This window comes from Phacochoerus africanus, chromosome 7 (genome assembly GCF_016906955.1).
Source record: "Phacochoerus africanus isolate WHEZ1 chromosome 7, ROS_Pafr_v1, whole genome shotgun sequence".
NCBI lineage: Eukaryota > Metazoa > Chordata > Mammalia > Artiodactyla > Suidae > Phacochoerus > Phacochoerus africanus.
Genome location: NC_062550.1, coordinates 7244552 through 7271565, shown reverse-complemented (window position 1 = coordinate 7271565; position 27014 = coordinate 7244552). Strand labels below are relative to the sequence as shown.

Below are 27014 nucleotides of genomic sequence, written 5' to 3'. Positions count from 1 at the left end.
GAATCTGACTGCAGCATCTTGGGTCATCGCCAAGGCACAGGTCCAATCCACATTCCAGTCAGTGGGTTAAAGGATCCAGCATTGCCACAGCTGCAGCTCAGATTCCACCCCTGGCCCGGGAACGTCCACATGCCATGAGTATGGTCATAAAATGTTGAGAAACAAATTTAATGAACGTGCAAGACTTGTACACTGAAAACTACAGGACATCATTGAAAGAAATTAAACAACTAAATAAGTAAAAAGACATCCTTGTTCCTGAATCAGAAGACTGGGAGCACCCAACACTGAAGAAAGCACCCATGCTTCTCATGACTTTGCAGATACTGCATTTTTTACAAACCGAAGGTCGGCAGCACCCCTGCCCTGCATCAAGCAAGTCTACTAGCACCATTTATCCAACAGCCTTTGGCCCCTTAATGTCTGTGTGTCACATTTTGGTCATTCTCCCAATACTTCAAGGTTTTTCGTTGTGATTATTTTTGGGCTACACATGGTAGGCAGGCAGAAGTTCCCAGGCCAGGGATCAAATCCACACCACAGCAGTAACCAGAGCCAAAGCAATGACAATGCTGGATCCCTAACCAGTTGAGCCACCAGGGAACTCATTATATTTGCTTCCATGATCTGTGATCTTTGGTGTTACTATGGCAATTATCTTTTAGCTCATTCCACGCTTGGGCTCTGGTCACACAGGTCCCCTGCATCCTGGGCCCAAGCCCAGCACTCATTTCACCTCAAGGCCCACGTGCCCTGCTGGCCCTGCCCTGGCCCTAACCAATCTGATGAGCTCCTTCTGATCCTGCAGCTCTCAGCCACAGTGTCACCTCCTCAAAGAAGTCCTCCGCCTCTAGCCAAAGAAGCCACACCACTGCCGTCTAGACGCTGCCATTTAATGCTTCCTAGAACCCTTGACTCTGATAGATTTTCCTGTTTTGTTTTCTTTTGTTTTGTTTTTCTGCCATTTCTTGGGCCGCTCCCACGGCATATGGAGGTTGCCAGAGTCATAGAAACTCAGGATCCAAGCTACGTCTGTGACCTACACCACAGCTCACAGCAACGCCGGATCCTTAACCCACTGAGCAAGGCCAGGGATCGAACCCGCAACCTCATGGTTCCTAGTCGGCTTCATTAACCACACACACTGAGCCACGATGGGAACTCCGATTTTCCTGTTTATTGTTTCAACCCTGTGGACTGGTGTTTAGGTTTTGGGTTTTTGTTTTTGTTTGGTTTTTTGCCTGTACCCACGGCATGTGGGCCAGAGATTGAACCTGCACCTCAGCTGCAGCAATGGTGGATCCTTAACCCACTGCACCACAAGGGAACTTCCTCCCTGGTTTAAGTCCTGGTTCCACTGCCCACTGGCTGTGTGATTTTGGTCAGTGACAATTAAAGCCAAAAGTTCTTGAGAACTTGCTACTGGCCAAGCATGGCTGAGCTCTAAATGGCAGCACCTCATCTAATACTCACAAAATCCCAGCAAAGTAAGTGCTATGGTGGATTCAGTTTTACACATGAGAAAACTGAGATGCAAGAAGATTCAAGAAGGTGCCCAGGAGTTCCCGTCATGGCGCAGTGGAAATGAATCTGACTAGGAACGATGAGGTTCCGGGTTCACTCCCTGGCCTCGCTCAGTGGGTTAAGGATCCAGTGTTGCCATGAGCTGTGGCGTAGGCCGGCAGCTGGAGCTCCAATTAGACCCCTAGCCTGGGAACCTCCTATGCCGCGGGAGCGGCCCCAAAACGATAAAAAGACAAAAAGAGAGTTCCATAAGAGAATTACACAAATCCATCTGTGCCACAGTGCCCTCATCTGGAGCAGGCCGCTTACCTCTCAGAGTAGAGGAGACAGTGTCTCATAAGAGGCCCGCTGGCTTCTCCTTTGGCGCAAGGTCCAGGACAGCAGGGCTGTTGGAAGCCGCAGAGCTGGTGGTAGCCGGCGGGCGTGTCCAGCTGCCTCGGGAGGGTCCTTGCTGGGCAGGGCCTGGCTCCACTGGCATCGACAGTTTGGCAGACACCCAGACTGCATAACGCATGTGACAAGGGACTCTAAGACACACACATTGCCTGGATTGAGCGTGGATAACGTTTTGAGCTGTGTCTCTGTGGGCAAAGTTAGCAAATGAATACACAGATCCACTAGTGCTCCCTTCGGGGGAAAAATCAGGTCAGGAGTGTGAATTCGCTCTGCTCCAAGAGACGCGGAATGAAGAGGGAAGACCACGAGGGAGAAGAGTAACAGGAACTAGAACAGAGTTCAGGCAGCGGGAAGAACAGCCTGACTTGGTGCAGACGGTGTCCCTCGGCGGGAGCAGCAGCGGAGGGCGCAGCACGTGGGGCAGGACAGAAGGCTGTGCCCACAATGCACCTGCTTACAAATGACAGCTTAGCTATCTTTGAAGTCCAGTATGGCAGTTCGCAAGGGATAAGAACACTGTGGAAGGAACAGGAAGGAACCATGCTCCGGGGATGCCCTGCCGAGAGAAGGGAAAGAAGTCCAAGAACCGGAAAGAGGGGCTGAGCAGGGGGTGGAGAAAGCGAGCGAGCTAAGCGCACTGTGAGGACGTCAAAGCCAAAGCTGTGTTTTTTTCTTTTTCGGTTTTAGGGCTGCACCTGCGGCACATGGAGGTTCCCAGGCTAGTGGCTGAATCGGAGCTGCAGCCGTCGGCCTGCACCACAGCCACAGCAACGCCAGATCCGAGCCACATCCTCATGGATACTACTTGGATTTGTTACTGCTGAACTACAGTGGGAACTCCCTTGCCAAAGCCACTTTAATGCAAAGTGAACCTGAACTGGGGCTTACACACCATTCCCAGGCTGGTGGACACACACAGGGCAGAGAAATCAGAATGGATGGGACAAGGACACAGTGCAAATGGAACTGAGGAAGGGGGCTGGAGTCAAAGCCATGTGCAAGATGAACACAGAGGCAACAGCCCCATTAGAGGAGGTCACCAGAGCATCTACAATGACATCCTATCAGCAGGAGAGCAAATGCCACGTTGTATGTTTATTTTAAAATTTGTACCAGGGGAGTTCCCGTCGTGGCGCAGTGGTTAACGAATCCAACTAGGAACCATGAGGTTGCAGGTTCAATCCCTGGCCTTGCTCAGTGGACCAAGGATCCAGCATTGCCATGAGCTGTGGTGTAGGTCGAAGATGCGGCTTGGATCCCGCATTGCTGTGGCTCTGGTGTAGGCCAGCAGCTACAGCTCCAGTTAGACCCTTAGCCTGGGAACTTCCATATGCTTCGGGGGTGGCCCTAGAAAAGATAACAAAAATAAATAAAATAAAATAAAATTTGTACCTGGGAGTTCCCATTGTGGTGCAGTGGAAACGAATCCAACTAATATCCATGTTGTTTCAGGTTCAATCCCTGGCGTCACTCAGTGGTTTAAGGATCTGGTGTTGCCATGAGAGCTATGGTGTAGGTTGCAGACTTGGCTTGGATACTGCATTGCTGTGGCTGTGGCATAGGCCAGCAGCTGTAGCTCCAATTCAATCCCTAGCCTGGAAACTTCCACAGGCCACACATGCAGACCTAAAAAAAGGCATAAAAAAAATTGTATCCCTATCTCATCCCCAAAGAAATATAAGCTTTTTTTTTTGTTTTTTTTTTTTGCTTTTCAGGGCCGTATCCACAGCATATGGAGGTTCCCAGGCTGGGGTCAAATCAGAGCTGCAGCTGCCAGCCTACACCACAGCTCATGGCAACACTGGATCCTTTAACCCACTGAGTGAAGCCAGGGATAGAACCTGTGTCCTCAGGGATACTAGTCAGGTTCTTTACCTCTGAGCCATAACAGGAACTCCTGAGAAGCTTTATAAAGATTCACAATTAGAGTTCCCACCAGGGCACAGTGGGTTAAGCATCAGACTGCAGCAGCTCAGGTGTCTGTAGAGGCATGGGTTTGATACCCAGCACAGCTCAGTGAGTTAAAGGATCCAGTGTTGCTGCAGCTATGGCCTGAATTCAATCCCTGGCCCAGGAACTTCCATATGCTTAGGGTGCAGCCAGAAAATTAAAACTAAAAAATAAAAGATTCACAATTAAAGACTAAAAGTAAGTGAAGGAAGTCAGAAGGAGAAAGACAAATATTATATGCTATCACTTATATGTGCAATCAAAAATGTGGCACAGCAATAGCACTGCCTAGAAATAATATAGCTTTATTTCCTCTTTTCAGTTCTCATTTCCTAATTTCTTTTTCTTATTTTATTGCATTGGCTATAACTCCAGCACAATGTTAACAGAATCCAGAAAGTGGACATCATTGCCTTGTTCCTAACATTGATGGAGACATTTCTAAAGATTTACCATTAGATATTAAGTTCACTGTGAGTTTTTAAAGACAGCATCTATGAGGTGAAGTAAGATCCCCTATTTTATCCTAATTTTCTTAGAATTCTAATCATAAATAAGTATTGAATTAACTGAATAATTTTGTACCCATAGAACAGACCAAATGGTTCTCTTTTTACCTGATATCGTAATGTGTTACATTAACAGATTTTCTGATGATTACTGTCATACCAAGAATAAAGCTTACTTAGTTACTTAAAAAAAAAAAAAAAAAAAAGGAGTTCCCGTTGTGACGCAGTGGTTAACGAATCTGACTAGGAACCATGAGGTTGCGGGTTCCACCCCTGGCCTTGCTCAGTGGGTTAAGGATCCGGCATTGCCGTGAGCTGTGGTGTAGGTCACAGACACAGCTCGGATCCCACGTTGCTGTGGCTCTGGTGTTGGCCAGCGGCTACAGCTCCAATTCGACCCCTAGCCTGGGAACTTCCATATGCCACAGGAGCAGCCCAAGAAATGGCAAAAAGACCAAAAAAAAAAAAAAAAAAGAAGTGAGGAGTTCCCATCATAGCTCAGTGGTTAACAAATCCGACTAGGAACCATGAGGTTGCGGGTTCGGTCCCTGCCCTTGCTCAGTGGGTTAAGGATCCAGCGTTGCCGTGAGCTGTGGTGCAGGTTGCAGACGCGGCTCGGATCCGGTGTTGCTGTGGCTCTGGTGTAGGCCGGCGGCTGCAGCTCTGCTTAGACCCCTAGCCTGGGAACCTCCATATGCTGCGGGAGGGGCCCTAGAAAAGGCAAAAAGACAAAAAAAAAATGGCACAGATGAACCTATCTACAGAACAGAAATAGGCTCACAGACATGGAGAACAGACTTGTGGTTGCCAAGAGGGTGGAGGAGAGAGTAGGATGCAGGGGGAGTTCGGGGTTAGTAGATGCAAACTATTACACTTAGAATATATGGGCTGTTACATATAAAATGTTACATTCTAGGAGTTCCTGATTTAAAATGCTGCATTCTAGGAGTTCCCAACTTAGCGAAGCAGAAAGGAATCCGACTAGGAACCATGAGGTTGCGGGTTCAATCCCTGGCCTCACTCAGCGAGTTAAGGGTCCAGCGTTGCTGTGAGCTGTGGTGTAGCTCACACGTGCAGCTCAGATCTGGTGTGGCTGTGGCTGTGGCTGTGGCTTAGGCCAGCAGCTACAGCTCTGATTCGCCCTAAAAAAAAAAAAAGAAAAAGTTACATTCTAATTGTAACTACTCTAAATGTTACATCCTAAATGTAAACTATTACACTTAGAATGAGGTCCTGCTGTACAGCACAGGGAACTGGCCAATCATTTGGGACAGAACATGACAGGGGATGATATGAGATAAAGAATACACATTCATTTTATGTATGACTGGGTCGCTCTGCTGCACAGCATAAATTGGTTCAACGCAGTAAATCAACTATACTTTAATAAATTAAGTAAATAAACAGCGAAGGGAGTTCCCTGGTGGTCTAGTGGTTAGGACTTGGTCCTTTCACGACTATGGGCCAGGTTCAATCCCTAGTCTGGGAACTGAGATCCCACATCAAGCTGTTGCATGCTGTGGCCAAAAAAATTTTTTAAATAATAATAATAAAAAAAATAAGTGAAGTTTCCAGCAATGTACCTTGTATTAGAGTAGCTCTCTTCCCAATAAGGGAAAATCCTATACTAAATGAGCAAATTAAGGAAAAAAAAAAAAAAAAAGGGAGTTCCCGTCTTGGCTCAGCGGTTAATGAACCTGACTAGCATCCATGAGGATTCAGGTTTGACCCCTGGCCTTACTCAGTGGGTTAAGGATCTGGAGTTGCCATAAGCTGTGGTGTAGGTGGTAGACACGGCTCGGATCTCGAGTCGCTGTGGCTGTGGTATAGGCTGGCGGCTACAGCTCCGATTCGACCCCTAGCCTGGGAACCTCTGTATGCCCCAGGTGCAGCCCTAAAAAAGAAAGAAAAAAAAAAAAAACCTCAGAGTTTCCATCGTGGCTCAGCGGAAACAAATCTGACTGGTATCCATGAGGACACAGGTTCAATCCCTGGCCTCACTCGGTGGGTTAAGGATCTGGTGTTGCTGTGAGCTGCGGTGTAGGTTACAGACATGGCTCGGATCTGGCATTGCTGTGGCTCTGGCATAGGCCGTCGGCTACAGCTTCAATTCAACCCCTAGCCTGGGAAGCTCCATATGCCTCAGATGCAGCCCTAAAGAAGACCAAAAAGAAAAAAACTTTTTGAAGATGGACAGAAAGCAGGCAAAATAGAGAGGACTATACCCTTTAAAAAGAGACCAGGGCTGGGTGAGATCCACCTTGTGAGGTCCCCTAGCCCCACCCAAGCGCTCCCAACGCTTAGAGCCCGAAGGGCAGGTGCTCCGGAAAAGAGGCTTGAAGACCTGAGCAGCGGGGGTCAGAGGCTGAGGTCACAGAGCAGCTGGAGGCTTCTGGAAAGGAGGGAACCGGAGTCTGTCAACAGGCCCTTCCAGCCACTGGCTGATTCCCGTGCTGCATACTCAGTGTGCAAGACTCCACAGGCCCTGGGGGAGGCTGGGAGGGCAGGACGGTTTGCAGCAGCCTCTGCAGGTAGACCACACAGTGGGGTCTGCATCTGCCAGGGTAAGAGCGGCTCAGGGAATGTGGTGGCTTCCTATTGACACCCAAGAAGAGAACACCTGCAATAAAGGTGACAGCACTAAGGGATGCCTCCTAAGGTTAAAGCTAGATCGCCCAGTGAAGCCTAAAACCACTTCTCCCAGAGAACAAATGGCCTGCCAGGAACTTAACTGCCCACTCAAATGTAACTCAACCCAGCCAGAGTCACTCCAACCCCTCGTAACATCCCATGTGTAATTAAATATTATTAGACATACAAAAACAAACAGGAGTTCCTGTCGTGGCTCAGTGGTTAACGAATCCAACTAGGAACCATGACGTTGTGGGTTCGATCCCTGGCCTCGCTCAGCGGGTTAAGGATCCGGCGTGCTCGTGAGCTGTGGTGTAGGTCGCAGACGCGGCTCATATCCTGCATTGCTGTGGCTCTGTCATAGGCCAGTGGCTACAGCTCCAATGAGATGCCTAGCCTGGGAACCTCCATATGCCGCAGGTGCAGCCCTCGAAAAGGCAAAAAGACAAAAACAAAAAACAAAAAAGCAGGAGTTCCCATCGTGGCGCAGTGGTTAACAAATCTGACTAGGAACCATGAGGTTGCGGGTTCGATCCCTGGCCTTGCTCAGTGGGTTAAGGATCCAATGTTGCCGTGAGCTGTGGTGTGGGTTGCAGAGGCGGCTCGGATCCCGCGTTGCTGTGGCTCTGGCGTAGGCCGGTGGCTACAGCTCCGATTGGACCCCTAGCCTGGGAACCTCCATATGCCGCGGGAGCGGCCCTAGAAATGACAGCAAGACAAAGTAAATAAAGAAAGAAACAAAAACAAAAACCAGGAAAATGTGATCCAGTTCCCAAAGATTATCAGGCAGTAGAAAGAGGCACACGGATCTGCAGCAACGTGGAGCTTATCATACTAAATAAGGCCAGAAAGACGGACACGGTACACTGTCACTTACACACGGTACACTGTCACTTACACACGGTACACTGTCACTTACACACGGTACACTGTCACTTACACACGGTACACTGTCACTTACACACGGTACACTGTCACTTACACGTGGAATCTAAAATATGGGGGGAGGGGAGGGAGCGATGGGGAGTCTGGGATTAGCAGACCACGCTAATATATATATATATAGGATGGATAATAAGGTCTTGCTGCAGAGCACAGGGAACTCTTTCAATATCCTGTGATAAACCATAATGGAAAAGAATACGAAAGAGAATTATATCTATAACACATTCACTTTGCTGTACAGCAGAAATTAACACAACATTGTAAAACAATTATAATTCAATTAAAAAGAAAAAGAGGAGTCCTGTGGTGGTTCAGGAGATTAAGGGCCCGCATAGTGTCCATGAGGATGCGGGTTTGATCCCTGGCATTCCTCAGTGAGTTAAAGATCTGGCATTGCCAACAGCTGCAGCGTAGGTCGCAGATGAGGCTCAGATCCGGTGTTGCTGAGGCTGTGGCATAGGCTGGCAGCTGCAGCTCCAATTTGACCCGTAGCCCAGTAACTTCCATTTGCTCCAGGTATGGCCCTAATTAAAAAAAAAAAAAAAAGAACACAGTCCCTATTCCCGTTGTGGCACAAGGGAAACGAAGCCAACTAGGAACTATGTGGTTGTGTGGGTTCGATCCCTGGCCTCGAGCGGTGGGTTAAGGGTCCAGCGTTGCTGTGAGCTGTGCTGTAGGTCACACACGAGGCTCAGATCTGGCGTTGCTGAGGCTGTGGTGTAGGCTGGTGGCTGTAGCTCTGATTGGACCCCTAGCCTGGAAACCTCCACATGACATGGCTGCAGCCCTAAAAAGATTTAAAAAAATAAAAGCCAAAAAAAAAAGAAAGAAAATAGGCACACAGACCACTCCAATGTTGAAATTAGCAGCCAAACTTTTTTTTTCTTTTTTTTTTTGGCTTTTTAGGGCTGCACCCAGGGCATATGGAGGTTCTCAGGCTAGGGGTCTAATCGGAGCTACAGGTGCCGGCCTAGGGCCACAGCCACAGCAACGCAGAATCTGAGCCCATGTCTGCGACCTACACCACAGCTCACAGATACGCCAGATCCTTAACTCACTGAGCAAGGCCAGGGATCGAACCCACAACCTCGTGGTTACTAGTCGGGTTCATTAACCACTGAGCCACGATGAGAACTCCAGCAGCCAAAGTTTAAAAAAAAAAAAAAAAAGTGACGTTTTTACAGTAGCAACAATATCTCAAAAAGGAGGAGGACTAGGAAGAGGAAAAGAAGGAGTTAGAGGTGAGAGAGCCAGGTATACATCTAATAAAACATATTCAGTATCTTTGTGCTGCCAAGAACCGAACACTAAAGGATGAAATTAAATACCCAAGAAGTTCCTGTCATGTCTCAGTGAAAACAAATCTGACTGGTATCCATGAGGACGCAGGTTCGATCCCTGGCCTCACTCAGTGGGTTAAGGATCTGGTGTTGCTGTGAGCTGTGGTGTAGGTTGCAGATGGCGCTCAGATCTGGCATTACTGTGGCTGTGGTGTTGGCCGGTGGCTAGAGCTTGGATTCTACCCCTAGCCCGGGAACTTCCATATGCCATGGGTATGGGTCTAAAAAGCAAAAAAAAAAAAAAAAATTGTGCTATTGTGCTGAAATACGTGAACACTCACATGCTGAAACAACAACTTATACATCACATCAAATACAAAACACAAAATGGGTCACAGACTTAACTGCAAAACATAAAACTATAAGACTCATAGAAGAAAATATAGGTGAAAATCTTCATGACTTCAGGTTAGGCAAAGAATTCTTAGATACAGCTCTATAAGCAGGACTTAAAAATGAAATATTGGGGCGGTCCCACAGTGGCACAGTGGTAACGAACCCAACTAGTATCCATGAGCATGTTGGTTCAATCCCTGGCCTTGCTCAGTGGGTTAAGGATTCGGCATTGCCATAAGCGGTGGTGCAAGTCACAGATGCAGCTCAGATCCAGTGTTGCTGTCGCTGTAGAGTGGGCCAGGGGCTGCAGCTCCAATTTAACCGCTAGCCTGGGGAGCTCCATATGCCACAGGTGCACCCTAAAAAATTTAATTAATAAAAATGATAAATTGGACTTTATTAAGATTTAAAACTTGCTTTGCGGAGTTCCCGTCATGGTTCAGAGGAAACAAATCCAACTAGGAACCATGAGGATGTGGGTTCGATCCCTGCCCTCGCTCAGTGGGTTAAGGATCTGGCGCTGCTATGAGCTGTGGTGTAGGTTGCAGACATGGCTCGGATCTGGCATTGTTGTGGCTGTGGTGTAGGCCGGCAGCAACAGCTCTGATTAGACCCCTAGCCTGGGAACCTCCATATGCTGTGGGTGTGGCCCTAAAAAGACAAAAAAATAAATTAAATAAAACTTGCTTTTCAAAACTAATAATAAGCCATAAACTTTGAGAAAATATCTGTAGGTCACATATTGAAAAAAACCTGGTATTCAAAAAATCAAGCAAACACAAGCAAAAATAAACAAGTGGGGCTGTATCAAACTAAAACGCTTCTTCTGCACAACAAAGGGAACCATCAACAAAATGAAAAGGTAACCTACCAAATGGGAGAAAATATTTCCAAATCATATCTGATAAGAGGTTAATATCCAAAATATATAAAAAACTCCTGCAACTCAGAGTTCCCGTTATGGCACAGCAGAAACGAATCCAACTAGGAACCATGAGGTTGCAGGTTTGATCCGTGGCTTTGATCAGTGGGTTAAGGATCCAGCGTAGCCGTGAGCTGTGGGGTAGCTCGCAGATGTGGCTCAGATCCCGCGTTGCTGTGGCTCTGGTGTAGGCTGGCAGCTGTAGCTCCGATTCGACCCCTAGCCTGGGAACCTCCATATGCTGTGGGTTCGGCCCTAAAAAGCAAACAAAAAACACTCATACCACTCAACAGCAAAAACGAACCAACAAAAACCCTAACAATCCAATTAAAAGGTGGGCAGAGGGCCTGGAGAAACATTTCTCCAAAGACACACAGATGGACAACAGGCACAGGAAACGGTGTTTAGCGTCGCTGTCCTGGAAATACACATTACAACCACACGAGCGATCACCTCACACCTGTTAGAATGGCTGTTACCAAAAAGACCAGAAACAGTAATTATTGGTGAAGATGTGGAGAAAAGGGAACTCCTGTGCACCATTGAAGGAAAGGTAATTTGATAAATTTGGTGCAGCCGCTATGGAAAACAGTAGGGAGCTTCCTCAAAAAATTGAAAATAGGAGTTCCCATTGTGGATCAGCAGTAACAAACCTGACTGGTATCCATGAGGGGTTTGATCCCTGGCCTCACTCAGTGGGTTAAGAATCCGGGGTTGCTGCCAGCTGCAGTACAGGTCGCAGAGGTGGCTCGGCCCCGGCACTGCTTCTCGCTGTGTTGTAGGCCGACAGTTACAGCTCCGATTTGACCCCTACCCTAGGAACTTCCGTGTGCCACAGGGGCCCTAAAAAAAAAAAAAAAGAAAAGAACGTAAATGTGTTCTATGTATACAAAAGAAGAAGACGTGGTGCATATACACAATGAATATTATTCAGTCACTTAGAGGAAAGAAATAATGGCATTTGCAGCAGCATGGATGGACCTAGAAATTATCATGCTAAGTGAAGTCAGTCGATGAGACACCAACATTATATGCGATCACTGACGTGGAATCTAAAAAAAGGACGCAATGAACTTCTTTGCACAACAGATGCTGACTCACGGACTTTGAAAAACTTACGTTTTCTAAATGAGACAGGTTGGGGGGTGGGGGGATGTGCTGGGGGTTTGGGATGCAAATGCTATAAAACTGGGTTGCGATGATGGTTGTAAAACTATAAATGTAATAAAATTCATCGAATAATATAAAAATATATTAGCAAATTCCACAAAAAAGCAAGTAATCAATCCATCAATACTATCTAGCCATACAAAAGAAAATCCTGCCATTGACATGGGTGGACCTTGAGGGCATCATGCTAAGTAAGTCAAACTGTGACCTATATCCCAACTACGGCAATGACCGAGGCCAGGGATCAAACCCACATCCTCACGGAGACATCAGGTCCTTAACCTGATGAGCCACAATGGGAACTCCAAAAGAGCAGATCTTAAAAGTTCTCATCACAAAAAATGTGTAACTGTGGTGATGGATGGTAGCAAGAATTACTGTGGTGTTCATTTCACATTGTATACATTATATTGAATCCTTATGTACCTAAAACTAATAAAATGCTATATGTCAGTTATATCAATAAAAATAAAAACTGTTATCCAGAATATAGAAAGTACTTGTATCTCAAACTCAACAAAACAAACAACCCAGTTTTTTCAAATGAGTAAAGATCTGGACCCTCCATCAAAAAAAGATCTAAAAATGGCAAATAAAGCATAGAAAAAGAGACTAAACATCACTATACATTAGGAAATTCAAATTAAAACCACGCCGGAGTTCCCTGGTGGCCTAGTGTGTTAAGAACTTAGCTTTGGAGTTTCCATTGTGGCTCAGTGGAAACGAATCCAACTAGTAACCATGAGGTTGTAGATTCCATCCCGAGCTTTGCTCAGTGCGTTAAGGATCCGGTGTTGCTGTGAGCTGTGGTGTAGGTCAGCAGCTGTAGCTCCAACTCGACCCCTAGCCTGGGAACCTCCATAAGCTGCAGGTGCGGCCCTAAAAAAAAAAAAAAAAAAAAAAAAGCAAAAATAAATAAAATTAATTTTAAAAATTAATTTTAAAAAAAGTCATTAAAAAAAAAAGAATCTAGCATTGCTACTATTATGGTGCAGGTTCGATCCCTGGCCCAGGAACTTCTTGATGCCAAGGGTGCCGGCCCCACCCCAAAAAAACCACAATGAGATAATCACTGCAGACCTATAAGAATGGAAGGGGAAAAATAGCAACACTAATTGCTGGTCAGCCTGTGGAACCACCGTAGCTTTCACACATTAGTGTGACAAAATACAACCACCGTGAAAAACAGCTTGGCAAATTTCTTATAAACTTATACTTACCCTATGACTCGGCACTGCTACTTCTACAGTTACCCTAGAGAAAGGAAAACGCGTCCACAACAAAATCCTGCACAAGTGTCTGTACCAGTACGCATAAGCACCCCAAACTGGAAATTGGAAGGAGTGTACTTTTTTCTCAAATAGGTTTTAATGTAAAATATGCACAAAATCAAAATTCGTGAACCTAACATTCAACATCTTCTCCATTTTTATGTGTATGATTCCGCCGTGGTAGATTTGCTCACATTGTTGTGCAGGCAGCCTTCAGAACACATTTCGTCCTGCAAAGCTGAACATCTTCAGGGGGTTTTTTGGCCACAGCAGGCAATGGCTTGCTATAGGATCTCCGTTTCCCGACCAAGGACTGAACTCAGGGTGCAGCAGTGAAACCACCAAGTACTGACCATTAGGCCCCCAGGCACCTCCCGCAACTTTGAGGAACTGCCACGCTGTTTTCCACAGTGGCTGTTGCGCCACTTCACATGCCGAGCAGCAGCCCCAAAGAGTTCCGGTTTCTCCGCATCCTCACCGGCACTTGTTAATTTCTGTCCTGGTTCTGATTCGCTTTTCCCCTGATGCTAAGAGGTGTCGAACATTCTTCCCTGTGTTCGTGGCCCTTTGTGTAGCTTCTTTGGAAAAATATCTGTTCAAGTCCTTGCCTGTTTTATAACTCGGTTATTTGGGGAGTTTTGTGGCGTTGTCGTTATTCTTTATATATTCTGAATATTAATCCCTTACCGCATATGTGATTTGGCCTTTTTACCCTGTCAACTGTGTCCTTTGATGAACAGAAGTTTTTTAATTTTTTTTTTTTTTTAGGTCCACACTCGGAGGTATATGAAGGTCCCCAGGCTAGGAGCTCTAGCTGCTGGCCTACACCACAGCCACAGCCACACCAGATCCTTAACCCACTAAGCAGGGGCAGGGATCAAACCCGCATCCTGATGGATACTGGCTGGGTTCGTTACTGCTGAGCCAAAACGGGAACACTGAAGTTTTCAATTTTGATGGAGTCCAAATGGATGGATTTTTACTTTTGTTGCCTGTCCTTCTGCTGTCATATCCAAGAAATCATTCCCAAATCCAGCAGCATGAAGGGTTTCTCCTATGTTTCCTTCTAAGAGGTTTATAGTTTTAGTTGTTAGGCCTTTATAATTAGATCACTTAGGTATTTATACTTAGATCTCTGAGGTCTTCCAGGTCTTTGATCCTGAAAAAATTTAGAGAAAGTTTTGTATACGATGTAAAGGAGAAGGGTCCAACTTCATCTCTTTGAATGTAGACGTCCAGTTTTCCCAGCACTGGGTTTTCATTTTTGTTTTTTGCCTTTTTTTTTTTTTTTTTTTTTTTTTTTAGGGCTGCCCCCGAGTCATATGGAGGTTCCCAGGCTAGGGGTCTAATCGGAGCTGTAGCTGCCGGCCCACGCCCACAGCCACGCCAGATCCGAGTTGCATCTGCTATCTATACCACAGCTCTCGGAAACACTGGATTCTTAACCCACTGAGCAAGGCTAGGGATTGAACCTGCAACCTCATGGCTCCTAGTTGGATTCATTTCCACTGCGCCATGACGGGAACTCCTCCTAGCACTGTTGAAAAGACTCGTTTCCCCATTAAATGGTCTTAGCATCCTTGTTAAAAGTAATTTTAATCATACATGCCAGGGCTTATGTCTGGCCTCTCTATTCTATTGGGGGTTAGTGCCTAATGGGTACAGAGTTTTAGTTTAGAAAGATGAAAAAGCTCTGGAGATGGATGATGGCGATGTTTGCATAAAAATGTAAATGTACTTGAGAGTTCCCATCGTGGCTCAGTGGTTAACGAATCCGACTAGGAACCATGAGGTTGCAGGTTCGATCCCTGGCCTTGCTCAGTGGGTTAAGGATCCGGTGTTGCCGTGAGCTGTGGTGTAGATTGCAGACGCGGCTCGGATCCCTCATTGCTGTGGCTCTGGTGCAGGCCAGCGGCTACAGCTCCAATTAGACCCCTAGCCTGGGAACCTCCATACGCCGCACGCAGGAGCGGCCCTAGAAAAGGCGAAAAGACAAAAAAAAAAGTAAATGTACTTAATGGCACAGAACTGTATACTTTATTATTTTTTTGGCTTTTTAGAGCTGGAAGTTGTCAGCTAGGGGTCAAGTCAGAGCTGCAGCTGCTGGCCTACATCACAGCCATAGCAACTCAGGATCCCAGACGCATCTGCTACCTACATGTAGCTCACAGCAATGCTGGATCCTTAACCCACTGAGCAAGGCCAGGGATTGAACCTGCATCCTCACGGATACTAGTCAGAATCCTTTCCGCTGAGCCATGACAGGAACTCCCAGAACTGTATACTTTAAAATGGTAAATTTTAGGTGTGTTTTTACCCCAATTTTTAAACTTAATTAAATAAAGACATTTTCAGATAAGCAAAGGCAGGAATAAGTTGTAGCTAACAGACACTTATTCCAAGAAATGCTAAAGTCTTCAAGCTGGAGGGAGAGATGAAAATTCAGATCTATAGAAAGGAAAGAAGCACACTAAAAAAGGCAAATATGTGGGTACAGTACCAATGTTCTTTCTTGTCTTAAATTTTTTTAAAATAAATTGGCTTTTTAAAGTAAAAACAGAAGTTCCCATTGTGGCTCAGTGGCAACAAACCTGAGTAGTATCCATAAGGATGCGAGTTCGATCCCTGGCCTTGCTCAGTGGGTTAAGGGTCTGGCGTTGCCATGAGCTGTGGTGTAGGTTGCAGACGCGCCTCGGATTCCACATTTCTGTGGCTGTGGTGTAGGCCAGGGGCTACAGTTCTGATTTGACCCCTGGGAACCTCCATATGCTGCCAGTGCAGCCCTAAAAGACAAAAAGACCAAGTTAAAATAAAAATAAAAATAGCACTGCATCATGAGTTTATACCATTTATGGAAGTAAAATAAATGACAACAGTATGAAGAACAGTAGAGATAAAAATACAACGACATTGTTGTAAAGCTGGGGTTTTTTGTTTTTGTTTTTTTGCTTTTTAGGGCTGCAGCTGCTGCACATGGAAGTTCCCAGGCTGAGGTCGATTCAGAGATACAGCTGCCAGCCTTCACCACAGCCACAGCAGTGTGGGATTTGAGCTGCCTCTGTGACCTACACCACAGCTCAGAGTAACACCAGCTCCTTAACCCACTGAAAGGGGCCAGGGATTAAACCTGCATCTTCATGGATACCAGTCATGTTCATTTCCACTGGGCCACAACGGGAACGCCTGTTGTGAGCATTTCATTAAAGACCTTTGGGAGTTCCTCGGCGTTCCCGTCGTGGCTCAGTGGTTAACGAATCTGACCAGGAACAATGAGGTTGCAGGTTCGATCCCTGGCCTTGCTCAGTGGGTAAAAGATGTGGCGTTACTGTGAGATGTGGTGTAGGTTGCAGACATGGCTCAGATCCAGTGTTGCTGTGGCTCTGGCGTAGGCCAGTGGCTACAGCTCCGATTAGACCCCTGGCCTGGGAACCTCCATATGCCATACCTGCACCCTGAAAAGCAAAAAAAAAAAAACCTAACGAAAAAAACCCTTTGAATCAGGGAGTTCCTATTGTGGCTCGGCAGTAACAAATCCGACTATTATCCATAAGGATGTGGGTTTGACCCTGGGCTTTGCTCAGCGGGTTAAGGATCTGGTGTTGCCACGAGCTGTGGTGTAGGTCACAGATGTGGCTTGAATCAGCTGGCTGTGGCTGTGGCTGGCAGCTGCAGCTCTGCTTAGACCCCTAGCCTGGGAACATCCATATGCCATAGGTGCAGTCCTTAAAAAAACAAACAAAAACAGCATGGTATTGGTACAAAAACAGACAAACAGATCACTGGAACAGAATGGAGAGCCCAGAAATAAAGCCCCAAACCAATGGACAATTAATCTTTGACAGAGAAACAAGAACACACAATGGGGAAAAGACAGCCTCTTCTGCAAGTGGTGCTGGGAAAGCTGCACAGTCACGTGTAAATCAGTGAAGTTAGAACACACCCTCACACCACACACACAAATAAACTCATAATGACTTAAAGACTTAAGTATAAGGCATGACACCATAAAACTCCCAGAAGAGAAGAGAGGCAAAATATTCTCTGATATAAATCACACCAATGTTTTCTTAGGTCAGTCCCCCAAGGCCGTAGAAATAAAAGCAAAAATAAACAAATTAGACCTAATCAAACTTAAAAGCTTTTGCACAACAAAGGAAACCACAAACAAAATGAAAAGACAAATTATAGACTGGCAGAAAATATTTGCAAATGACGTAACCAACAAGGGCTTAGTCTCCAAAATATATAAACATACATCTAGTCACTTATGATGGAGCATGATAATGTAAGAAAAAAGAATGTATATATGTATGTGTGACTGGGTCACCTTGCTGTTCAGTAGAATACTGACAGAACACTGTAAACCAGCTATAATGGAAAAAAATTAAAATCATTAAAAAAAAATACACCATATGCAATTCAATAACCAAAAAAACCATACAACCCAATGAAAAAAATGGGCAGAGGACTTAAGTAGACATTTCTCCAAAGAAAACATACAGGTGGTCAATAGGCACACACAAAAAGCCAAAAAATTGGGATTTCCCTTGTGGCTCAGCAGGTTAAGGAATCAACAATGTCACCACAGAGGTTTGGTCGCTGCTGTGGCATGGGTGTGCTCTCTGGCCTAACTTCTGCATGCCATGGATGCAGCCAGAAAAAAAAAAAAAAAAGTCTATAAATAATAAATGCTGGAGTTCCCATCGTGGTTCAGTGGTTAACAAATCCAACTAGGAACCATGAGGTTGCGGGTTCGATCCCTGGTCTTGCTCAGTGGGTTAAGGATCCGGCATTGCCGTGAGCTGTGGTGTAGGTCCCAGACGCAGCTCCAATCCTGCGTGGCTATGGCTGTGGTGTAGGCCGGCAGCTGTAGCTCCAATTAGACCCTAGCCTGGGAACCTCCATGTGCCGCGGGAGCAGCTCTAGAAATGGCAAAAGACAAAATAAATTAATAATAATAATAATAAATGCTGAAGGGGGGGTTGGCAAAAAGGGGATTCCTACACTGCTGGTGGGAATGTAAACTGGTACAACCACCATGGAAAACAGTAAGGAAGTTCCTCAAACAAACAAAAAATAGAGTTGCTATATGAGCCAGCTGTCATACTCTGGGAATATACCCAGACAAAACTCTTAATCTGAAAAGATATAATCAACCCAATGTTCACGGTAGCACGATTCCCAACAGCCAAGACATGCAAACAACCTCAATGTCCATTGACAGATGAATGGATAAGGAAGATGGGGTACAGGAGTTCCCCATCATGGCTCAGTGGAAGCAAATCTGACTAGTATCCACGAGGAGGCGGGTTCAATCCCTGGCCTCGCTCAGTGGGTTAAGGATCCTCCGGCATTGCCATGAGCTGTGGTATAGTTTGAAGACAAGGCTCAGATCTGACATTGCTGTGGCTGTGGCTTAGGATGGCAGCTACAGCTCCGATTTGACCCCTAGCCTGGGAACCTCCATATGCCATGGGTGTGGTCCTAAAAAAAAAAAGACAAAAGTTGTGGTCCATATATAAATAGATTATTACTCAGCCATTAAAAAGAATGAAATACTGCCATTTGCAGCAACATGGATGGACCTAGAGATTACCACACTAAGTGAAGAAAGTCAGAAAGAGAAAGACAGGAGTTCTCATCGTGACTCAGTTGATTAAGGATCCGACTAGTACCCATGAGGACACGAGTTCGATCCCTGGCCTCACTCAATGGGTTAAGGATCTGGTGTTGCCATGAGCTGCAGTGTTGGTCACAGACATGGCCTGGGTTCCACATTGTTAAGGCTGTGGTGTAGGCTGGCAGCTGCAGCTGATTCAACCCCTACCCTAGGGCAGCTGTGGCCCTAAAAAAAAAAAAGGATAAGTATGGCCTTGGTCAGCAGGGGGCTTATACTGGGAAAAGAAAATGGCTTTTAGGAATCCTTTGCCCTAGATTGTCCATTCTAATCACAGAGTAAGGAGACAGGCACCCAGAACAATACCTCTGTCCAGTGATGAACACTAAGTATGTAACAAGAGCTTCTTCCAAGCCAGCCGTCACAGACTTGCAAGCTGGATCCTTAACCCACTGCACCACAGCGGGGACTCCTAAAGCCAACTATATTCCAATTACAAAATTAAATTAACATAAATATTACTTCAAAGAATTTTGGAGTTCCCATCGTGGCTCAGTGGTTAACGAATCTGACTAGGAAGCATGAGGTTACAGGTTCGATCCCTGGCCTCGCTCAGTGGGTTAAGGATCCGGCATTGCCGTGAGCTATGGTGTAGGCCAGCGGCTAGGCTCTGATTGGACCCCTAGCCTGAGAACCTTCATATGCTGCAGGTATACTGCCCTGAAAAGACAAAAGACAAGAAAAAAAATTTATAACAGGCCAAACAAAACGCTTACACAGGTTGAATTCAGCATTTAAACCTCCAGTGTGCAGCACACTTTTCAAAAGAATTTCTTCGGGAACTGGGGTTGGGGCAAACCATACACTGGCTGCCTCCAACAAGGTCAGAGTCCTTCATCTTTGCCTGTGTGTAAATGACTTAAGCCTGTCTGTCTGCATAGCTGTCCACACAGCTTTCCTAGACCACAGTAGAGCTGACAAGCCTCTCTTGCAATGTATCTGAAACTACATTCAACATGCTTCAGGGTAAAGAGAAAAAAGAAATTTCTACTTATTCTCCACAACCCAGCTTGGGTGATACCTGAGCACCCCCTGTGCTAGGCCCTGCCTTTATATCTTTACGTAAAAACTCACTAATCCCCTCGACAGCCCTGGGAAGCAGGTGCTACAACCTTACAAGATTAAGTAACCTGGCCAAGACCACACCCTTTAGGCTGAGCAGGGTCAGGACTCGGATGAGGGCTCCTTGAGGACTAGTGTCTTATCTTAATCACTTTTGGGAATTCCTGTTGTGGTTCAGTCGTAATGAACCCAACTAGTATCCATGAGGATGCAGGTTTGATCCCTGGTGCAGCTCTGATTCAGCCCCTGGCCTGGGAGCTTCCATAGGCCACAGGTACAGCTAAATAAATAAATAAATAAATAAATAAATAAATAATCACTTCTAAACCCACAGGGATCAGTACTTTGCTTTTTTTTTTTTTTTTGCTTCTTAGGGCAGCACCTGGCTAGGGGTCGAATTGGAGCTACAGCTGCCAACCTTTGCCACAGCTGCAGCCACGTGGGGTCTGAGCTGCCTCTACCTATACCACAGCTCACAGCAACACAAGTTCTTTAACCCACTGAGGCCAGGGATCGAACCGGCATCCTTGGGGATACTAGTTGGGTTTGTTTCTGCTGAGCCCCAAAGGGAGCTCCTTTTTCTTTTCTTTTTTAGGGCCACACCAACGGCACAGGGAGATTCCCATGCTAGGGGTCGAATTGGAGCTGTAGCTGCCAGCCTATGCCACAGCCACAGCCTGCCGGATGCTTTCACCCACTGAGCGAGGCCAGGGATCGAACCCTCATCCTCATGGATACTATCATGTTCTTAACCCACTGAGCCACAATGGGAACTCCTCAAGCTGAGTCTTGAAGGAAGAGAATAAGGTGTTCCAAAGTTAACAAAGACAGGAAGAAGAGCCCAGCTGAGAGGCAACATGTGCAAAGGCCCCCACGATGACCAAATCTTTATTCAGAGACCTGTAATTAGCTGGAGTTCCCGTTGTGGCTCATTGGGTTAAGAACCCAAGACAGTGTCCGTGAGGATGCGGGTTCAATCCCTGGCCTCACTCAGTGGGTTAAGGATCCAGCCTTGCCGCAAGTTTTGGCATGGGTTGCAGAAGCGGCTCAGATCTGGCATTGCTGGGGCTGTGGTGTAGGCCAGCAGCAGCAGCTCCAACTGGACCCCTAGCCTGGGAACCTCCATGTGCCGCAGGTGCGGCCCTAAAGGGTGGTGGGGGAAGACCTATAATTAGCTCTGAATGGCTCCCACGCAAGGAACATGGTGGACACACTGGGAGAAGCTGGAGGGTGGAGCTTCTGAGCATGCAGGGTCTTGACTGGGTGAGAGATGGGGAACCAACAGGGCTTTTATGTTTTTAAGTTCTATTGAGGTATAATTTGTTTTGTTTTGTTTTGTTTAAAGGCTGCACCTGTGGCACATCGAAGTTCCCAGGCAAGGGTTGAATTGGAGCTGCAGCTGCCAGCCTACACCACAACCATAGCAACTGGCAATGGCAATGCCAGAACCTTAGCCCACTGAGCCACCAGGAAACTCCAGACTTTTTTTTTTCTTTTTTTTTTTTTTTGCTATTTCTTTGGGCCGCTCTGGCGGCATATGGAGGGTCCCAGGCTAGGGGTCGAATCGGAGCTGTAGCCACCGGCCTACGCCAGAGCCACAGCAACGCAGGATCCGAGCCACGTCTGCAACCTACACCACAGCTCACGGCAACGCCGGATCCTTAACCCACTGAGCAAGGGCAGGGACCGAACCCGCAACCTCATGGTTCCTAGTCGGATTCGTTAACCACTGCGCCACGACGGGAACTCCCCAGACTTTTTTTTTTTAATCACTGAGTTGTGGAGGTTGGTTGGAGGGGAAGTAGGACTGAAGGCTGTCTCTATCACTATTTCCCCCAGTGCTCAGGTTTAAGCTCCTGAAGACAAAGGCCTTTGAACAAACTACCAATCACCCTTCTTACTGGCCATGCTGGAATTTCCACCAGATGTTTTTTCATAAGTAACACCTAATTGGTCCAAGTGTCTGATCAGCGGTTAAGCCCATCAATCAATAATGAGTGCATTTATTACAGGAGGCAGTGACATTTTCAGGCTTTTTTTTTTGTCTTGTCTTTTTGTCTTTTTGAGGTCCACACCCACAGCATATGGAGGTTCCCAGATCAGGGGTCCAATCGGAGCTATAGCCTCTGGCCTACACCACAGCTCACAGCAAGGCCGGATCCTTAACCCACTGAGTGAAGCCAGGGATCGAACCCGCAACCTCATGGTTCCTAGTTGGATTCGTTAACCACTGAGCCACGACGGGAACTCCTGACATTTTCAGATTCAATTGTCATCAGTGGAAGAATATGCTCTCACCATTCAGTTTATTACATAGGAGGAGTTCTCTTGCGGTGAAGCAGGTTAAGGATCCAGGGCTGTCACTGCTGTGGTGCATGTTCAATCCCTGGTCAGGGAACTTCCTCACTTCTGCATGCTGAGGGTATAGGGTTCCCCCCCCCCCCAAAAAAATCAATTTGTTACACAAGACCCACATTTCTTTCTTTCTTTTTTTTCTTTTTAATTTTATGGCCACACCCACAGCATATGGAAGTTCCCGGGCCAGGGATTGAATCCGAGCTGCAGCTGCTGACTTATGCTACAGCTGCAGCAAGGCCAAATCCTTTGACCCACTGGGCCAGGCCAGCCATCAAACCTATACCTCCAAAGCGACCTGAGCCGCTGCAGCTGGGTTCTTAACCCACTGCACCAAGGCAGGAACTCCAAGGCCCGCATTTCTGTTTCGCAGCAGCCTTTCTGAGATAATCAGGATTGTATTAAAGGACTTATTGCTGTTGGTGTCCCCACAGCACCACATTATGTTTACAAAGAGGGGTTACGCCATCACCACGGGTTTATAAATGCTTATCCTGTTGGAGGAATTGGGTTGTTGGTTTTTCGTTTTTTTTTTTTTTAAGGCTTGCTAGTTGATTTCAAGTAATCAGCTGAAAAGAGCAAAAAGCATAAGGGGCTGCTGTCTTGAGGATTAAAAAAAATACTCAAAGTCACCTGGCATAAGTAGCTATTCATTAAATATTAATAGACTCTGAACCTGGATGTATCAACAACGGGAAAAGCATGGCTTAGGAAAATTTTTTCAGCACCAATGGGGCTGGTTTACTTAACTCTCCTAAGCTTCATTCTCTTCATTTCTAAAAGGATAAAAACCTGGAGTTCCCATTGTGGCGCAGGGGAAACGAATCCAACTAGCATACATGAGGATGCGGGTTCGATCCCTGGCCTCACTCGGTGGGTTAAGGATCCCGCATTGCTGTGAACTGTGGTGTAGGTCACAGACACGGCTCAGATAACCATTGCTGTGGCTGGGGTGTAGGCCAGTGGCTACCGCTCCAATTCTGCCCCTGGCCTGGGAACGTCCACATGGCTTGAGTGTGGCCCTAAAAAATGAATAAATAAATACAAGGATAAAAACCCCTCCTGCCTTTTAAGTTTGTTGTGAGGAAAAACAAGGTTACAAGACAGGTAATAACACTTAGCCCAGAAAATACCTGGCACACATCACAGACATTAAAAAACACCTGGCCCAGAGTTCCCATTGTGGCTCAGGGGGTTAGGGACCTGGTATAGTCTTCCTGGGGTTACAGATTTGATCCCTGGCCTCCCTCAGTGGCAGCCACAAGCTGCAGTGTAGGTGGAACATGTGGCTCAGATCGGTGTGGCTATGGCATGGGCCTCAGCTGCAGCTCGGATTCGGCCTCTGGCCGGGAAAATCCCTGTGCCACAGGTGCGGCCATAAAAAGGAAAAAAAAAAAAGAGAACACCTGGCCCCTCTTCCTTTTCCCAGGCCTCTGGGAACCAAAAAGAACAGCATCTCTCAGGGTACCTCTCAGCAACTGTGGAGACCTGGCTGCATGTATTAGTAAATGCATTCCTCATAAATCCGCACTTGATAAGCACCAGCCAATAAACGGTACCTCTAGAAATAATATCACCAAATTAACTGCCATCTTTCTATAAGCGAACAATTTGGGTTCCTCTGCCACGTCCAGATTCCTACTTACATTTCTCATGTTCCTTCCAGTAATTTGCTAGGAGGTGAACCTGTCAATAGGAAGGACAAAAATAATTATTTATCACCAAGCGCCCCCCCCAAATAATTGTTACTTCAAATAATAGTAACAAGAATTGTGTTACTTTGAAAACCCAAAGACTCAGTTGGAATTTTCTGAATCCAATCAACTCCCTCTCCAATTACCTTCCCATTTTGACTTTGCCTAAAGATCTCCTCACAGTTGGTCCAGCCCAAACCAATAAACATTTAAAAAATAATAAAGAGTTCAAACTGCTGTGTCCTGGTGATCTGGGTTGCTAGGACACAGTTGTTGGGAGTTGAGAGGGGCAAGCAGATCCAGCAAAAGTATTGTTTTAAACTAGTAGCTAGGAGCTCAGATGCGGTCACTGGATGTTTGCGTTTCAGAGCTTTATGTTCATCCAAAGCAATTATCCTAAAAACTTTTGACATATTCAGCATTAATTCTCTGCCCCTGCTCCCTGATCTTATAAACTTCTCCATGACACAATCTCTCCATCTCAAAGAGGAGGCTAATAAGAAACACTTCCTTAGCAGGTTAATTGTGAGACATCATCTAAGACAACGTCTTTGAAAGTGCTCTACACTTTACAAAGCAGTACTTACACATTCTTTACTGGTTTTCCCAAGTTCAGCCGTGTTAACGTGGAGGAAAGTGTGGTCTTTAAAAAGGTCAACCATCTTCCCAAGGTCTAACAGCGAACTAGGGCAGGGAGGGCAGAACTTGATCAGTTATCTCCACCCATCACACCCTTCCCAATCTTCAAAGGCTGGTTCAAGGAGAGGCTTTCCTCAGCCTGGCGCAGTGGGCAAGAGCCGAATGGCCCAGGTTCGCATCCCAGCTCCGCCTCTTTCACAATCCTGGGACACAGGCTGTGTGCTCCGTGTGCCTCGGCTGTTGCCGAGGGAAGAAAGGGGTGGTGACCGCGCCTGACCAGCCCGGGGGCTTAATAATGGCAGTTAGCCTCTTGTCAGCCCAGTAATCGCGCCCTTTCGCGTTTTCTCCGCGCGCTGGGGTTGCAATCAAGACCGGGACACTTCGAGGGCTCGCGGCGTGCCAGGCACTGTGCCAATTACTCTGGCCGAGCACAGCCCCTCTTCTCAGCCCAAAACAAAGAGCTGAGGGTGTGTGGGGGGGGGGGGGTCCCGCGGCCCCTCTCCCCCTACGTCGGGCGCAGCCCTGGGACGGGCATCCCAGCTCTGCAGCCCCCAGCTCAGTAGTCCTCCCGTTTAGCTGCCCAAGAAGCCCCCGGCGCCCGCTTCCCGGGGTGGGGGGGTGTCACGGACCCCGGAGGCTGGACCCCGCTGAAGAGCAGTCCTAGGGAGCCGGCACCCCTGCCCCCAGCTCCGGTCGGGGTCGCCCAGGCAGACTTCCAGCGGGCGGCCCGGGAGGGAGGGGGTCTAGGACGCGGCGCGCGCCACGGGGCGGGGCGAGGCGGGGCGAGGCGGGGCGGCCGGCGGTTGGCCCCGGGAAGCCGCGCGCGGCCGCCCGACCACGTGACCCACTGGCCCTCCCCGCCCCTCCGGGGGTGGGGGGTGGGGGGTGGGGGGTGGGGGGTGGGACGAGTGTTGCGACCACCTCTCCCTCTCCTGTGCAGGCACCTCCACCTGCTTCCACTACCCTAGCGCCAGGGTAGGGACCCAGTCGTTATCATCCCATTTTGCAGATGAGGCGAGCTGAGACTTCACCAAAGTCACAGGCGGCAGGCCGAAGTTAAAGCGGTTCGCACCGTGCTGGCCCATGATCGGGGCGGGAAAGCCTTGGTCTCCTTTCCTTTGGATTTTGTTCCTGCTCCAAGAGGGCAGGGACTGTGCTGTGGTCCCATTCAGTGCTGTGTCCAGAGCACAGTGCGCATGCAGTAAATTATTTGAATGAATAACTCTTATTCTGGCGCTTCCCTAACTCTAACTTCAACTCAAGTCATCCTGCCCTCTCCCCAAAGATTTTATGAAATGATAGGGGGAAGGCCAGACAAGGGTAGTGAGATATGGAAAAAAGCAGCCTGTCTGCATATCACCGCATAGAGGAGTTAATCAATCCAATTTACCTGTAGGGTAAGAGAGACCAGCCAGGAGGCTTCAATGAAATCCAAAGGAGAGTTTCCATCATAGCTCAGTGGATAATGAATCCTACTAGGAACCATGAGGTTCCATCCCTGACCTCATTCAGTGGGTTAAGGATCCAGGGTTGCTGTGGCTGTGGATTAGACCCCTGGTCTGGGAACCTCCATATGCCGAGGGTGTGTCCCTAAAAAGGCCAAAAAAAAAAAAAAAAAAAGACAAAAAAAGAAACCCAAAGGAGGGACAGATGATGGCGATCTGGATTTAAGGGAGGCAACAGGGATAGAAAGAAGAGGAAATATTTGAAATAGGTTTTGGAGAATTAAAGGGATTTGCTGATGGATTGAAAGGAAGGGATAGAGAAGGAGGAATCAAGAGGAAGTTCCGGGGAGTTTCCCATCGTAGCGCAGTGGTTAACAAATCCGACTAGGAACCATGAGGTTGCGGGTTCGATCCCTGCCCTTGCTCAGTGGGTTAACAATCCGGCGTTGCCGTGAGCTGTGGTGTAGGTTGCAGACGCGGCTCGGATCCCATGTTGCTGTGGCTCTGGCGTAGGCCGGTGGCTACAGCTCCGATTCAACCCCTAGCCTGGGAACCTCCATATGCCACGGGAGTGGCCCAAGAAATAGCAACAACAACAACAACAAAAAGACAAAAAAAAAAAAGAGGAAGTTCCTGCCTGAGTGGCTGATAGTGCTGGATATTGAAATGGGAAAAACTAGAAGAGAAATAAGTTTGGGGCAAGGGAATGAAATATTCATTTTGTAGTTCATGATGTACTATATTATGTCTGTGATGGATATATGGGTCTGGAACTCAGAGGACAAACATATGGGCTGAAGACTGAAAGACAGCACTTACACTGAGAAAAGAAGGCGGCCCAGGACAGAAAGAAGATTGGCCGGAGAGGCAGGAGAAAAATCAAGAGGGACCCCAGAAAGGACAGTATTTCAGGAAGCACAGAATCATCAGTTATGTCATATGCCACTAAGAGAAGAGAGATATGGCTGTACATCAGAGAAGGTGTACCTGAACTTGGCAGAGCAATTTTGGTGGTGTTGGGGACAGATGGAGAAGTAAGGGAAAGAAATGGAGGTAGCGTGTGCAGACAATTCTTTGGAGACATTGTGGGGGGGTGGGAGAACCGCACAATGGCAGGGGACAGAGGAGGTGGGTTCAAGGGATTTATT

The 27014-nt window shown here is 47.1% G+C and overlaps 1 long non-coding RNA gene across 1 annotated transcript; it reads right to left on the bottom strand.

Annotated features, from left to right (window-relative positions):
- Positions 1–13969: 13969 nt before the first annotated feature.
- LOC125131642 (uncharacterized) lies at positions 13970–25180 on the bottom strand. Its single transcript, XR_007135999.1, has 4 exons — positions 25051–25180; positions 24370–24466; positions 23735–23774; positions 13970–14153 (listed from the first exon to the last, which is right to left on the bottom strand). It is a non-coding gene; the product is annotated as an uncharacterized LOC125131642 (long non-coding RNA).
- Positions 25181–27014: the final 1834 nt, after the last annotated feature.